Below are 13541 nucleotides of genomic sequence, written 5' to 3'. Positions count from 1 at the left end.
GCTTACCTTTCAATGCTCTGAGCTTAACACTTCAGGAAAAGTTGTCCTAACATTCTCCTCCTCTGAAGACAAGGTTAGGTCCTGAGTTCAATGTTAATAAACCATTCTATACACTCCTGTCATAGCTCTTGTCATAATTGGAAGTGTGTACACTATTGGATCATGAAGTAATTATTTTCACACACTAGAAGGCAAGTCCCACAATAGGAAGGCCCATTAGGGTTGTCAGATCTCTTACATTTGACAGATCAAATACCAAGGGCCTTTGACATTTTCAAGGGTCTAGCTCATAACTTGAATCTCAGGATGTGTAGAAAGAGATTGGCCTCCAGTGTATGAAAATCAGCTGTGACATTAAAAGTAATAAATGTGTCATTGAATGTCTACATAAATGAACGGGATTATGAGATAGTAACCAGCTGACTGAAACTCAATTCAAAACTGTAAACCTACTTTTGCTCCATCCTGTAGTAGAATGTAAATCAATAATAATGCGGAATTTTAATTCTGAACAAAATTCAGAATTATAAATACTTGGAAAATCCTTTGAAACATTTTATAGCAACGTCTATTTTATGCATGATGAGTGTGCATTTTGATATGCTTGACAGGATGTGGGTGGTGGTGGTGGTGATGGAACTCCAAGGCAGGCGCTCCCTGAAGTATAAAAGTGCTAGGACTGCCCAGCCAGTGTGGCTCAGTGGTTGAGTGTCAACCTATGAACCAGGAGGTCACGGTTTGATTCCGGGTCATGGCACATGCCCAGGTTGTGGGCTTGATCCTCAGTAGGGGGCGTGCAGGAGGCAGCCAATCAATGATTCTCTCTCATCATTGATGTTTCTCAATGAAAACAATAAATAAAAATATGTTTTTTAAAAAAGTGCTAGGACCTGCATCTGTTTGGCCCACAGTTAGAGCCACAGTATCTTACAAAGTGCCTTCCATGCAGTAAATGCTCAATTAATGTTTACTGATTGAAAGAATGAGTGAATCAATGAATCAGTGAGTGTTCTCTACCTTGCCGCTCTACTACCAAGGCTCACTGGTCAATGAATTTCTGCTTCGCATAGTACTTTTCCCAGCTGGCAAATCAGCTGGAATCTTTTCACCCCCAGTTCACTAGAGAGCTAGTGACCTGCAGGCGTAGCGCTAAATCATAAGACGGACTTTTCACTTGCTAACCTTGACAGCCTCTCATGACCAGAGTTCTGAAATCATTATGCAAAGGATTTGTCCGTGATCTTGACAGCATACTTGGGGCCCCAGACTGTAAAAACACTATGTGAGCCCTTCCTGGAAGTCCATACTGAGGTTTCAGCTCAGCCAGTTTGCCCAGTGGTTGAGTGTCGACCTATGAACCAGGAAGTCATGGTTCAATTCCCGGTCAGGGCACACGCCCGGTTTTGGTCTCAATCCCCAGCGTGGAGTGTGCAAGAGGCAGCCAATCAATGGTTCTCTCTCATCCTTGATGTTTCTGTCTCTCCCTCTCCCTCCCTCTCTGAAATCAATAAAATGTATATATATATATATATTTTTAAGTCTATATTGAGGTTCCAAAGCTCTCCTCCACTGTGTTAAACCCTCTGTGATGGCCGTAGGAGGTTTTGCTTGTGAGCCAGTGTAGGTTGTGTTCACTTTCTGGATGATTCTCTCGGAGCTTGGTGATCCTGAGATACCTGGCATCTGGAGTGAGTAGGATAACCCTTAGGTTTCACAACACAGGAAGGAAACCATCTGGGGAAGGCTCTGCGGGGTATAAGCAGAAAGCGGGCTCATCATTGGCTAATCTGAAATCCACAGGAAGCCCAGAGGCCGGCGTCCAGGATGACTCTTCTAAGTGAGTCATCTTTCCATCTTGACAGTCAGCCTGTGATGGGCACGGGGGGGGAGGGAGGGGGGTGTTCCTTTCCTGGCTTCCCTTTCCTGTATTCCTCTACCTGTGGAGCCTTCCTTCCTGACAAGCCCACTGGGGTCAGGTGGATGGAGGCTGTCTTTCCCTGCTCTGTTCTGGGAGGAAGGCAGTACATCCCTGCAGACAGAGGGAAGTCCTCCGCAGGAATAGATTGACATCTTTCAGTCTCTCCATCTTGGAATTGTCATGAGACAAGCTCTTCCCTGGCTAGCATTGCCAGCCCTTCAGAACACGAGCTCTACTATTCCTAAGCTTAAGCAAGCAAACACCAGAGTCTTCGCAGGGTGGCGAGAGCAAGGATCGAATAGGATGAGGAGTAGAGAAATCTTTGCCCCACCACACCGAATGGCCTTGAAGAATCCAGACTTGTCTCTTTCTTTCCTTTTTTTCCCCTTAAGTCTAATTTTAATTGGCGGTTCTTTTTTTTTTTTTTAAATATATTGTTATTGATTTGAGCCCACAACCCAGGCAATGTGCCCTTGACCGGAATCGAACCCGAGACCCTTCAGTCTGCAGGCCTACACTTTATCCACTGAGCCATAGTAATCTCTTTCCATTCCCGATGCTCCTGTCCCCTCAGCTCTCCCCTCTGGCCTAGTATTTTATTTATTTTATTATTTTTTTAAATATATTTTTTTATTGATTTCAGACAAGAAGAAAGAGGGAGAGAGAGAGAAACATCAATGATGAGAGAGAATCATTGATCGGCTGCCTCCTGCACATCCCCTACTGGGGATCAAGCCCACAACCCGGGCATGTGCCCTTGACCAGAATCAAACCCGGGACCCCTCAGTCCACAGGCCAACGCTCTATCCATTGAGCCATACCGGCTAGGGCTGGGCTAGTGTTTTACTTGGGCCTACTCGGCAGGATCTTCTCAGCTGATCCCTCCCCAGAGTCCAAGGGCATTCCCAAGGCCAAGGATGCTTGGGAGAATTCACATCACTCCATATACCAGTCCCCTAACAACTGTGATGACATTTTGTTAGCTGACTTCCGGTGATGGCATACAGGGCCTCGTAATAATACCCTGCAAGTAGCTGAAACCGGTTTTGCTCAGTGGATAGAGCGCCGACCTGCGGACTGAAAGGTCCCAGGTTCGATTCCGGTCAAGGGCATGTACCTTGGTTGTGGGCACATCCCTGGTAGGAGATGTGCAGGAGGCAGCTGATCGATGTTTCTCTCTCATCAATGTTTCTGGCTCTCTATCTCTCTCCCTTCCTCTCTGTAAAAAATCAATGAAATATATTTAAAAAAAAAATAATGCCATGCAAGTGTAACCTGTCTATAACTAGAGTGTCCTATAATTAGGGGGCTGACAACTTGGCCACAGCTAAGTGACACAGCAGGACACAGGAAGAACCATAGAGAAGAACATCTGTCTTCTGGTTGATGGTGAGGACCCAGAGGAAAGCCAGAATGAATGACGTAATAATAGTAATAGTGACATCAGCAACATCAAAAAGCTGTAGAGAGGAGAGGATCCCATCTCCTGATCAGAGACGAAGCTAGTGCTTCAAGGAGAAAGGGTTTATGGGTCTCCCTCTACCTTGCTGCTCTGTAGGATAAGGTGTGAGGGGTTGATTTTAACATCTCACAAAACTGGGCACACCGCTAATGATAGATCTGAAATGTTGGTGGTAACTCCAGGAAGGGTGGGAGGTGCCCGCATCACATGCAAACTAACTGTACCAGTGGCTCACAATCAAACCGTCTGAATGAATATGTTAGCGTAGGAGCTAGATATGAGTGAAGGAAGGGAACCAGACAGTATTAAGCGACATAAACTAGGGAGCAGATGCAGACAAAAAGCCTGCTTCTGTAGGAAGCTATAGCTTCAGACACCCCCAGGGGACCACTGCATCCTCTGCCCTCTGGAAGAATCTATAGATATAAAAGCCTAAGTGACCGTTAGGACTGAACGACCAAAACAACCAGTCAACCAGTTGCTATGACATGCACTGACCACCAGGGGGCAGACGCTCAACACAGGAGCTACCCCTGGTGGTTGGTGCGCTCCCACAGCCAACCTCCCATGGCCCCTACCCCCAGCCAGCCATCCCCTGATAGGCCTTGATTGCCGGCCAGGCCAAGGGACCCCACATGTGCACAAATTTGTGCACTGGGTTTCTAGTGAACAATAAAGGGGCAAGATGGCACGGAGGGAAGTGCTTCTACTAAGGTATTCACCAGAGAAACCAAGGAGGCAACCAGAAGGGGCAGAGCCTCGACTGGAAAAAGGACTGGATTGGATAAGGGACGCAGAAGCCCGGAGAGCTAGGAAATGGATTGGTTAGGGGGAGGGACCAGCAGAAGCCAGAAGGATTGGGAAATTGATTATTTTGAACAAGCGCCCATCCTTCTCAAGCCTAAGATAATATAATCTCAGTTTAACAAAGCGATCTCTCCCTCTCACACCTGGTTACCCACGGTCACCCCATTCATTCACTTAGTCTCTCTCCATAGCAGCCTGCAGGGGCCAGCTGAAGCGCAGCCAGGAACAGAAGCTAAGCTAGCCAGATAGGGGGAAAGGCAGAATTGGACTAAGCAGTAATATGGACCGAACCAAGGGCACCGAAGTTTTGAACACTGGCCTTTGTTTGGGGCCTGATAAGACAAGGTTGGACTTTTCCCAGTGGGACAGACTAAGGAGACATTGGGAACCTGGGGGCAGCCTTCAGTTTCAGCCCCAATAGATCTCACCACAAAACCTCCACCTCCCATGCGTGGGTCCCCAGAAATGCTTTTATCCCCAGTTTGGGGAGTGGGGGGTGTCATCTCTGTCATCCCCCCAAAATCTGCTTCTACGGAATTCCTTCAAGTCTCATTTGGTCCCTTCCTTCCATACCATCTCCCACACCTGGTATGCAAGGCCCGCCACCAGCCCATCTTCATCCTGTCTCTTCCATTTTGGATGTCCCAGCCCCAGTTAGGGCCACTAGCCCTCACTCGCTTATCTGGAATGGCCACCACAGGTACCCCGTACTGGTTTCTGCATTCTGGGCTCTCTTGGTCTTCCTCTCCCCAGAGTTCTGTTGAAAGAACTCAATTTCCTATTGTAAGTGCCTGGCCCCCAGTCTCTCTCCTACATTGGCTACTGGAACCCCATTGCCTACTAAAATGGATTTATTGAGATGAAATTTAAGTTCTGGTTTCAGAATTCTTATGTCCCTTATATCTATAGTTTCTCTCTAGCTCAGGGCTTGTACTCCAGTTGAAATAATTGTTCGGTATACCCTGCATCTTTCTATTTGCCTTTTCATGATATTTTATTAGTCCGGAATGGTCTTTTCTCCGACCTTTTTCTGAATTTGACCCAAAATTTAATATGTTTTTATTGATTTCCTAGAGGAAAGAAGAGGGAGAGAGAGCCCTAACTGGTTTGGCTCAGTGGATAGAGCATCAGCCTGCGGACTCAAGGGTCCCAGGTTCGATTCCGGAGAGAGAGATATAGAAACATCAATGATGAGAAGAACAATCATTGGTCAGCTACCTCCTGTACGCTCCCCACTGGGGATCCAGTCCGCAACCCGGACACTGTGCCCTGACCGGGAATCGAACCTGGACCTCCCGGTTCATAGGTCAACGCTCAACCACTGAGCCACGCTGGCCGGGCTCACCTGTCCTCTAAGGCCTTCTCTTGTTTCCCCACCTGAGATGTTCCCGTGAGCACTGTTCCCCCCTCTTGACTCTTGAACACCCTCTCGGGCTTCCTCAGGTCAATGGCTTTGTGCTGATGGAGGCAGCGCTGGTGTGGTAGAAAGCTCCGTGCCCTGGGAATTGAATGTATTTATGTGAGGGCTGCTGCTTCCATTGTGTTTGCTTGTGATCGCTGACAAACTACTTAACCTCCTGCAGTGGTCCTCCACCTGCTGGCCCTTTACATACAGTTCCTCATGTTGTGGCCCAACCAGAAAATTATTTTCGTTGCTACCTCATAACTGTCATGTTGCTACTGTGATGAATCGTCATGTAAATATCTGATCTGCAGGATGGTCTTAGGCGACCCCTGTGAAAGGGTCGTTCGACCGCCAAAGGGGTCGCGACCCACAGGTTGAGAACCACTGTCCAGAGCAGTGATGGCGAACCTATGACACGCATGTCAGAGGTGACACACGAACTCATTTTTTTGGTTGATTTTTCTTTGGTAAATGGCATTTAAATATATAAACTAAATATCAAAAATATAAGTGTTTGTTTTACTACGGTTGCAAAGATCAAAAAATTTCTCTATGTGACACGGCACCCGAGTTAAGTTAGGGTTTTTCAAAATGCTGACACGCCGAGCTCAAAAGGTTCGCCATCACTGGGCTAGAGCCTCACACCGTTACTTACAAGTGGGAGGCAATCGTTCCTGCTTCCCAGGATTGCTGTGAGGCGGGGATGGTGAGCGCAGACACCTCGCCTAAATTGTAAAGCATTCTACCCACGTGGGCTGTCACAATGATCGTCCATCTCACACCCCAGGTATTTCCATAGCTGCCTTATTAGAGTTTGCACACTGTGGTTATCTCTGAAATTCTTTTACCCTGCCCTCCCTGAACCAGTGTTACCCCCTGTATCAATTAGGCCTGCGTGCAGTTGCAAATAACAGGATACTTCAGAATCACAAGCTTAAGGGGAAAAAAGAAGAGATTTGATCATCTCATGAAACAGGAAATGTGAAGGTCAGCAGTTGAGGCTGGTTTTACAACTCAACAAGGTCTTCCTGGGCCAAGCTTCTTTCAGCGTCTACCCCACTCTCTCCAATATCTTTATTTGATTTATCTTTATTGTTGACAGTATTACAGATGTCCCTTTCACCCCACTGACTCCTTCCGTCCCACTCCCGCCCCCTCCCCAGGGCTTGCCCCTCCCATACTATTGTCTGTAGATGGGCTATGCCTATCATATAAATTCTCTGGTTAATCTCTTCCTGCCCCACCCCTTCCCTCTGAATTCAGTCAGTCTGTTGCATGAGTCCGTGTGTCTTCAGTAGCTTGGCTTTCTGTTTGTTTGGGTTTTTAAAAAAATATATTTTATTGATTTTTTACAGAGGGGAAGGGAGAGGGATAGAGAGTTAGAAACATCAATGAGAGAGAAACATCGATCAGCTGCCTCCTGCACACCCCCTACTGGGGATGTGCCCACAACCAAGGTACATGCCCTTGACTGGAATCGAACCTGGGACCCTTCAGTCCTTAGACTGACGCTCTATCCACTGAGCCAAACCGGTCAGGGCTTGACTTCCTGTTTTTATGCTTGTTGTCTCATAGTAGTCAGATGATATCCACAATTCAAGACGCAATGAACTCATTTGGAAACAGAAAGCAGGTGGAGGGGCAAAATGGATTGGAGGTGGCCCCCAGGTGACCTTGAAAAGGGATTCATTTTGGCCCTGGCCTGGTAGCTCAGTTGGTTAGAGCATCGTTACATATGCCAAGGTTGTGGGTTCGATCCCCAGTCAGGGCACATACGAGAATCAACTAATGAATGCATAAATAAGTGGAACAACAAATCCATGTTCCTCCCTTCCTCTCTCTCTAAAAGTCAATCAGTAAAAAATTTAAAAATAAGAAAAGGGACCCATTTCCACATGAAAGGAGAGCGCATGTCTATTGAGCAGGGAAAAGTATCTGCAATGGTCCTTGATGACAGGACTCAAGGGTGGTTAATGTCGATTTCCTCTCTACAGTGCCTCGCATATAGTAGATGGTATATGGTTGCTTCTCAGTAAATATGAACTGAATGAATGAACAAATAAAATAATCAATTAACACATGAATGAGAGTTCAAACGCCGGAAAGAATCAGTCTTAACGCAGCTGGTTTTGTACATACATCTTCTGTCAAGTTCACTCTCATGATACCCTTCAAGGACCAGAGCACTTTATCCATCAAGCAGAAGTGCTGTTATTCAAAGTGATTTCATTTGTTTTTGCCTCATCAGGGGCTGAGGTGCAGGACTATTATGTTAGACAGTAGAAGAGTGAGTCCAGATCTGAGAGGTTTAAAATGAGTCTCAACTATTTAAATATGTCTCAGACAAATAGCCATTACGATGTTCTTTTTAACGGTGTTGCACAGGAATTCAAAATATTGCTACAGAGAATGTCACAGGAAGAATTCATATTCTGGAAATTATACACCAGCAGAGTCTTTTCAATGACCTCTTCCCCCGTTGTTTCTTCTTTCCTTCATCAGACAGGAGGAGGTTCCGTGGGAAAGCAGTAATTATAATCCTTCTTACACTGAGAGATTTTTGGTTTATGCCTGAGCAAAATGGGTGCGAGAGAAGAGGAATGAAGATATAAAGGAAGTAGGTGCCTCAATACGGCCTAGTGGAAAGTTCATATAGCGAGTGTGGTTCTTCACCTCGACTACAGTTAAGCTTATAGGGGCATGAGCTAATCATTTTCTATGTTATAGATACACAATTGACTGGTAAATGTCTCTGATCTTGAATTTGTTCCTATAGAACAGTGGTTCTCAACCTTCTGGCCCTTTCAATACAGTTCCTCACATTGTGAGCCAACCATAAAATTATTTTCATTGCTACTTCCTAACTGTAGTGTTGCTACTGTTATGAATCATCATGTAAATATTTGATATGCAGGATGGTCTTAGGCAACCCCTGTGAAAGGGTCGTACATAGAAGGTAAAAAATAAAAAAGAAAGGAAGAAAAGAGAAGGAAGAAAGGAAATAAAAAAGGAAATAAAAAGAGAAAAATATTGAGTTATATTGGTAGAACTTGAGAGATTGTTTCTTTTAAATATATATTTTATTTATTTTAGAGAGGAAGGGAGAGGGAGAGAGAAATAGAAACATCCATGATGAGAGGGAATCATTGATTGGCTGCCTCCTGCATGCCCCCTACTGGCGATCGAGCCCACAACCCAGGCATGTGCCCTTGATCAAATTGAACCCGGGACCCTTTAAGTCTGCAGACCGACACTCTACCCGTTCAGCCAAACCAGCTAGGGCGAACTTGAGAGGTTTTTATTCCACAAATCTTTTTTCAAAATTTCCCTTCTGCTGCTAGACCTATCTCCAGAAATCAATGCTTCTCATATAATAATCCTCATACTTCGGAGAAATTATTGTCATCATTTGGCGCATTTCTGGTCTCACCTTTTGTCGTAGCTAAAATGGAATAATAATAACTTTCTTGTCTAATTTACAGGCTATTTCAAGGACTAATGGAATAAAAGCATTTAGAAAAGTGAAAACTTACAAATGTGTAGCATGATTCATCTCCTTATTTAATACTACTAATACTATCTTTAAAACCAGCTTGTCTTGCCTTCTAACCTCTAGCCCCATCCAGGTAAAATACGATGACGTGCATAGAAGGTAAAAAGTAAAAAAAAAATAAATGAAGAAAAGAGAAGGAAGAAAGGAAATAAAAATAATTCTTCCTTTATTACTTTTATTAGTAGTTTTTTGTTGTTGTTTTTTAACCTCATTTCTCAAAAATCCCATTGTCTCACCCTGGCCAGCGTGGCTCAATTGGTTGGAGCATTGTCCCATACACCAAACGGAGGTCATAGGTTGATTCCCAATCAAGGCACATGCCCTGGTTGTGGGTTCGATATCCAGTCAGGGTGCATGCGGGGAGGCAGCAGGCTGTTTCTCTCTCACACTGATGCCTCTCCCCCTCCCTATCTCTCTCTCCCTCTCCCTTCCTCTCTGAAATCAATAAAAAAGAATATATATTTTTTTAAATGATCATTCAAGCCCTAGCTGGTTTGGCTCAGTGGATAGAGTGTCGGCATGCAGACTGAAGGGTCCCGGGTTCGATTCCGGTCAAGGGCACATGCCTGGGTTGTGGGCTCGATCCCCATTAGGGGGCATACAGGAGGCAGCTGATCAATGATTCTCATCATTGATGTTTCTCTCTCTCTCTCCCTCTCCCTTCCTCTCTGAAATTAATAAAAGAATATATTTAAAACAAATAAAAGTGATCATTCGAAATGTAAATCTGATTTCGCCACTTCCATGTTTTTAAGATTGTGAGCCAATGGTCAAGATACTACAGTCCGTCTGAGAAGTGCATGGGGCTCTGTCTCCTGTAATTTGCAATAAAAACAAAACCGAAACCCTAAGCTGCCACCCTGAATGGAACATCTGGCCCGATAGCAGGTTCCTGACACCCTCTTGAGACAAAGCCTTGCCAGAGATGAAGAAACCGCTCCCTCCTTCTGGACCCATTCACAGAACATCAAGGGTCCTGCTGCCTAGGGCTTAGGTGACGAACCAGGCAATGATGAGATTGACTTTTAGACAAAACACCCACCTCTGATCAATCAAAGTAAATGTTTTCAACCCAGCCAGCATGGCTCAGTGGTTGAGCATCAACTTATGAACCAGGAGGTCAGGGTTCGATTCCTGGTTGGGGCACATGCCGGGGTTGCGGGCTCGATCCCCAGTAGGAGCGTGCAGGAAGTGGCCGATCAATGATTCTCTCTTATCATTGATGATTCTATCTCTCTCCCTCTCCCTTCCTCTCTGAAATCAATAAAAATATATTTTTTAAAAAAACAAGTAAATGTTCTCAGCTTCAAAGTAGTGATCTTAGAGGCTGCGACTTTTCCTAATAGTGCTGCCAAGGCTCAAGACAGGTGTGGAAACCTTTCTGGTATTATATCCACGTGCCTCAGTTTACATGCACCAGGGCATCTGCACCATGTATAACTGTAGCACACAGATGGGCACCAATTGAATCCCAACAGCAAACTGTTCCAGGTAGACCAGATGTCTTAAAGGTAGACTCTCTTTCTCTACAAGTAAACACGATGTCTATTTCCTGTCACTTTCACTGTGGAATAACTACTGAGTATTTGGATAATTCTAGTTTAGCTACAGGTGTTCTCATTTCCATGTTATAGGTGGGGAAACTGAGTCTCATAAGTGAAATGATTTGCCCTGGAGCTGATGCCTTGGAGTCTCCTATGCATGAATATATTCAACAGTGTTTGAAAGCGTGTTTGGCTTTTCGAAATGACCAAATGTCACTTGGATTCACGGCGAGCTCATTAAACAGCTTTTTAAGACCGAGGAATCCAGTTTCCAATGCGTAAATCTCTACGAGGTCTACAAGGGGCCTTAGAAAGGTTCCAGACTGAAGATGAAACCTGAGAAAATCATGGATATGCTCAAATGCCTCTCACTGGTTTTTGTTTGTTTTAGGCAGATCGGTTTCATGCTGGACAGAGAAACCTCTCCCCACCTCTGCTGCACACAGCTGGCTCGGAGAGGGACAGAGCTGAGAAACCAGCTCTCAAATCCTTGCCTGTCTGCCCAGGGGGGCCTGAAGGTGTAAACTGGATGTGTGAGCATGTTTCAGGGGAACAGATTCATTCTTTTTTTTTTTTTTTAAATAAAGCTGGCTCCTTTTCTTTATTAAAATATATTTTTCCTCTCTGTAAAAAATCAATAAAATATATAATATATATATTGTTTTCAGAGAGGAAAGGAGAGAGAAACATCAATGATGAGAGAGAATCATTGATCAGCTGTCTCCTGCATGCCCCAAACTGGGGACCACGCCCACAACCAGGGCATGTGCCCTGACCAGGAATCCAACTGTGATCTCCTGGTTCAGAGGTCGAAGCTCAACCACAGAGCCATGCCTGCCAGGCAGGTTATCTTACCTTAATACAATACAAAGGGGGAGGGTGAGAATCTCTTTGCTTTAGAAAAAGATACCAATCAATTAGAAAACATACTCGATAATCAATGGATCACAGGAATATGAAGAGGACCTGGAGAAGCGAGTGGTTTTCCCTGTTGGCTCTCAGGCTGTGGAGAGTGAGCAAACTGTTCCAGGTAGACCAGATGTCTTAAAGGGAGACTCCCTTTCTCTACAAGTAAACACCATGTCTATTTCCTGTCACTTTCACTGTTGAATAACTACTTAGTATCTAGGACAATTCTTAATAATGGGGTTATCTTTTTAAAAAGGGCAACCCAACTGTTCTGTTCTTTGAAGGAAGCCCTTTTTTCGAATACTTTCTTCAAAGGCATTGCGTTAGCCCAGGGGTGGGCAAACTTTTGGACTCGAGGGCCACAATGGGTTCTTAAACTGGACCGGAGGGCCGGAACAAAAGCATGGATGGAATGTTTGTGTGAACTAATATAAATTCAAAGTAAACATCATTACATAAAAGGGTACGGTCTTTTTTTTCAATAGTTTTCTTCATTTCAAATGGACCGGATCCGGCCCGCGGCCCGTAGTATGCACATGGCTGCTTTAGCCCCTTTCCTGATCAGGAGCTGGACTTGTGCTGCCTGAGGTTGACTAAGAAATGAAGGAATGTGTGAAAGGCCCCAGGGGAATAATCACGGCTATGAGAGCACCTCCCTTGCCATCATTAGCAACCTGAAGGAGGCGGGAGCATGCTGGGATGGATGGAGGAGTGAGTGGTGGGGAGATGGACAGACATCAGCCATGAAGTCAGAGAGGGAACAGTACCCACTGGGGATGCTTGGCCAGCATTGGTTTGGCTGTGAATCTAATGAGCATAACATTAATTCATTCAACAAATGTTTATTAAGTGACTTCTACATCCACGGAACTGTTCTAGGCAGTTGGGATCCACCAGTAAAAAAAAACAAAAAACAAAAAACAAACAAAAGAAAACCAAAATCCTCCCTGGTCTTGTGGAGCTTTTATCCCAGCAGAAGGTTCAGACCAGAAACAATAGACATAAAAAAAATGTGAGGCACTATTGGCTGATAAGTGCTATGAATTAAGGGGGGAAAAACAAAATGGGGCTTTGAAGTCCAGAGTGTGGGGGCCCCGCAATTTTAAACGGGCCTTTCAGAGGTGGCTTTTTATAAGCGATATTTACACAAACACGTTGTAAAGGAGCTTGCCATGCAAATATGTAAGGGAAGGGCATTCCAGGATGAGGGAACAGCCTCTGCGAAGAGCCAAGGTGGGAGGATAGTTGTAGAGTTTGAAGAACAGCAAGGAGTCCATTGTGGCCAGGGCTTTGGTGGTGAGGTCCGGGGGGAGAGTAACAGATGAGGTCAGGGAGACCAAGGGCCAGGCATCTAGGGCCTTGTTGGCCCTGGGAGGAGGAGGAGGTCAGGTTCAGGTTCAAAGAGAATGGAGAGCTTGTGCAGAATTTGGATAGGACAAGGAACTTTATCTGACCCGTGTTTAAAATGCATCTCTTTATCTAGTCCATCGAGAATAGACTGTGGCATAAAAAGAAAAGAATGTTCTTTTTTAACCATGTTGCCTTACTTTATAAGACAGGGTTGCTATGAGACTCAAATGCAAAGTGCTTGAAAACAAAGGCGCAGTGCAGACCCAACTATAATTATTTTTCCACGAACGACAGGGGGTTCAAAAGCCAAGGTCCCTCTCGCCCCCTGTAATCATGAGTCCGTGCAATTGAACTCGTCTGTATTTAAGAAGCTGAAGGAAAATGGATTCTGTTGATTTTTCAAATAATGCCATCTGAATGCCCGAGTTTCAAATCATTTAGATTTTTCGGATGGCCACCGATTTTAGGTTTAATTGTTGACAGAAATGCCCTTAAAAAAAAAGTGGCAGTGGTGGGCTGGAATACCGAAGACTTGAAATGCAGAGACAGATCAGGATCGCAGCAGGAGTCTGAGAACTTTCAACCCATTTCCT

This window comes from Myotis davidii, unplaced genomic scaffold (genome assembly GCF_000327345.1).
Source record: "Myotis davidii unplaced genomic scaffold, ASM32734v1 scaffold1277, whole genome shotgun sequence".
NCBI classification, from domain to species: Eukaryota; Metazoa; Chordata; class Mammalia; order Chiroptera; family Vespertilionidae; genus Myotis; species Myotis davidii.
The sequence above is the reverse complement of the archived record's forward strand: the minus strand, read 5'-3'. Positions refer to the sequence as shown.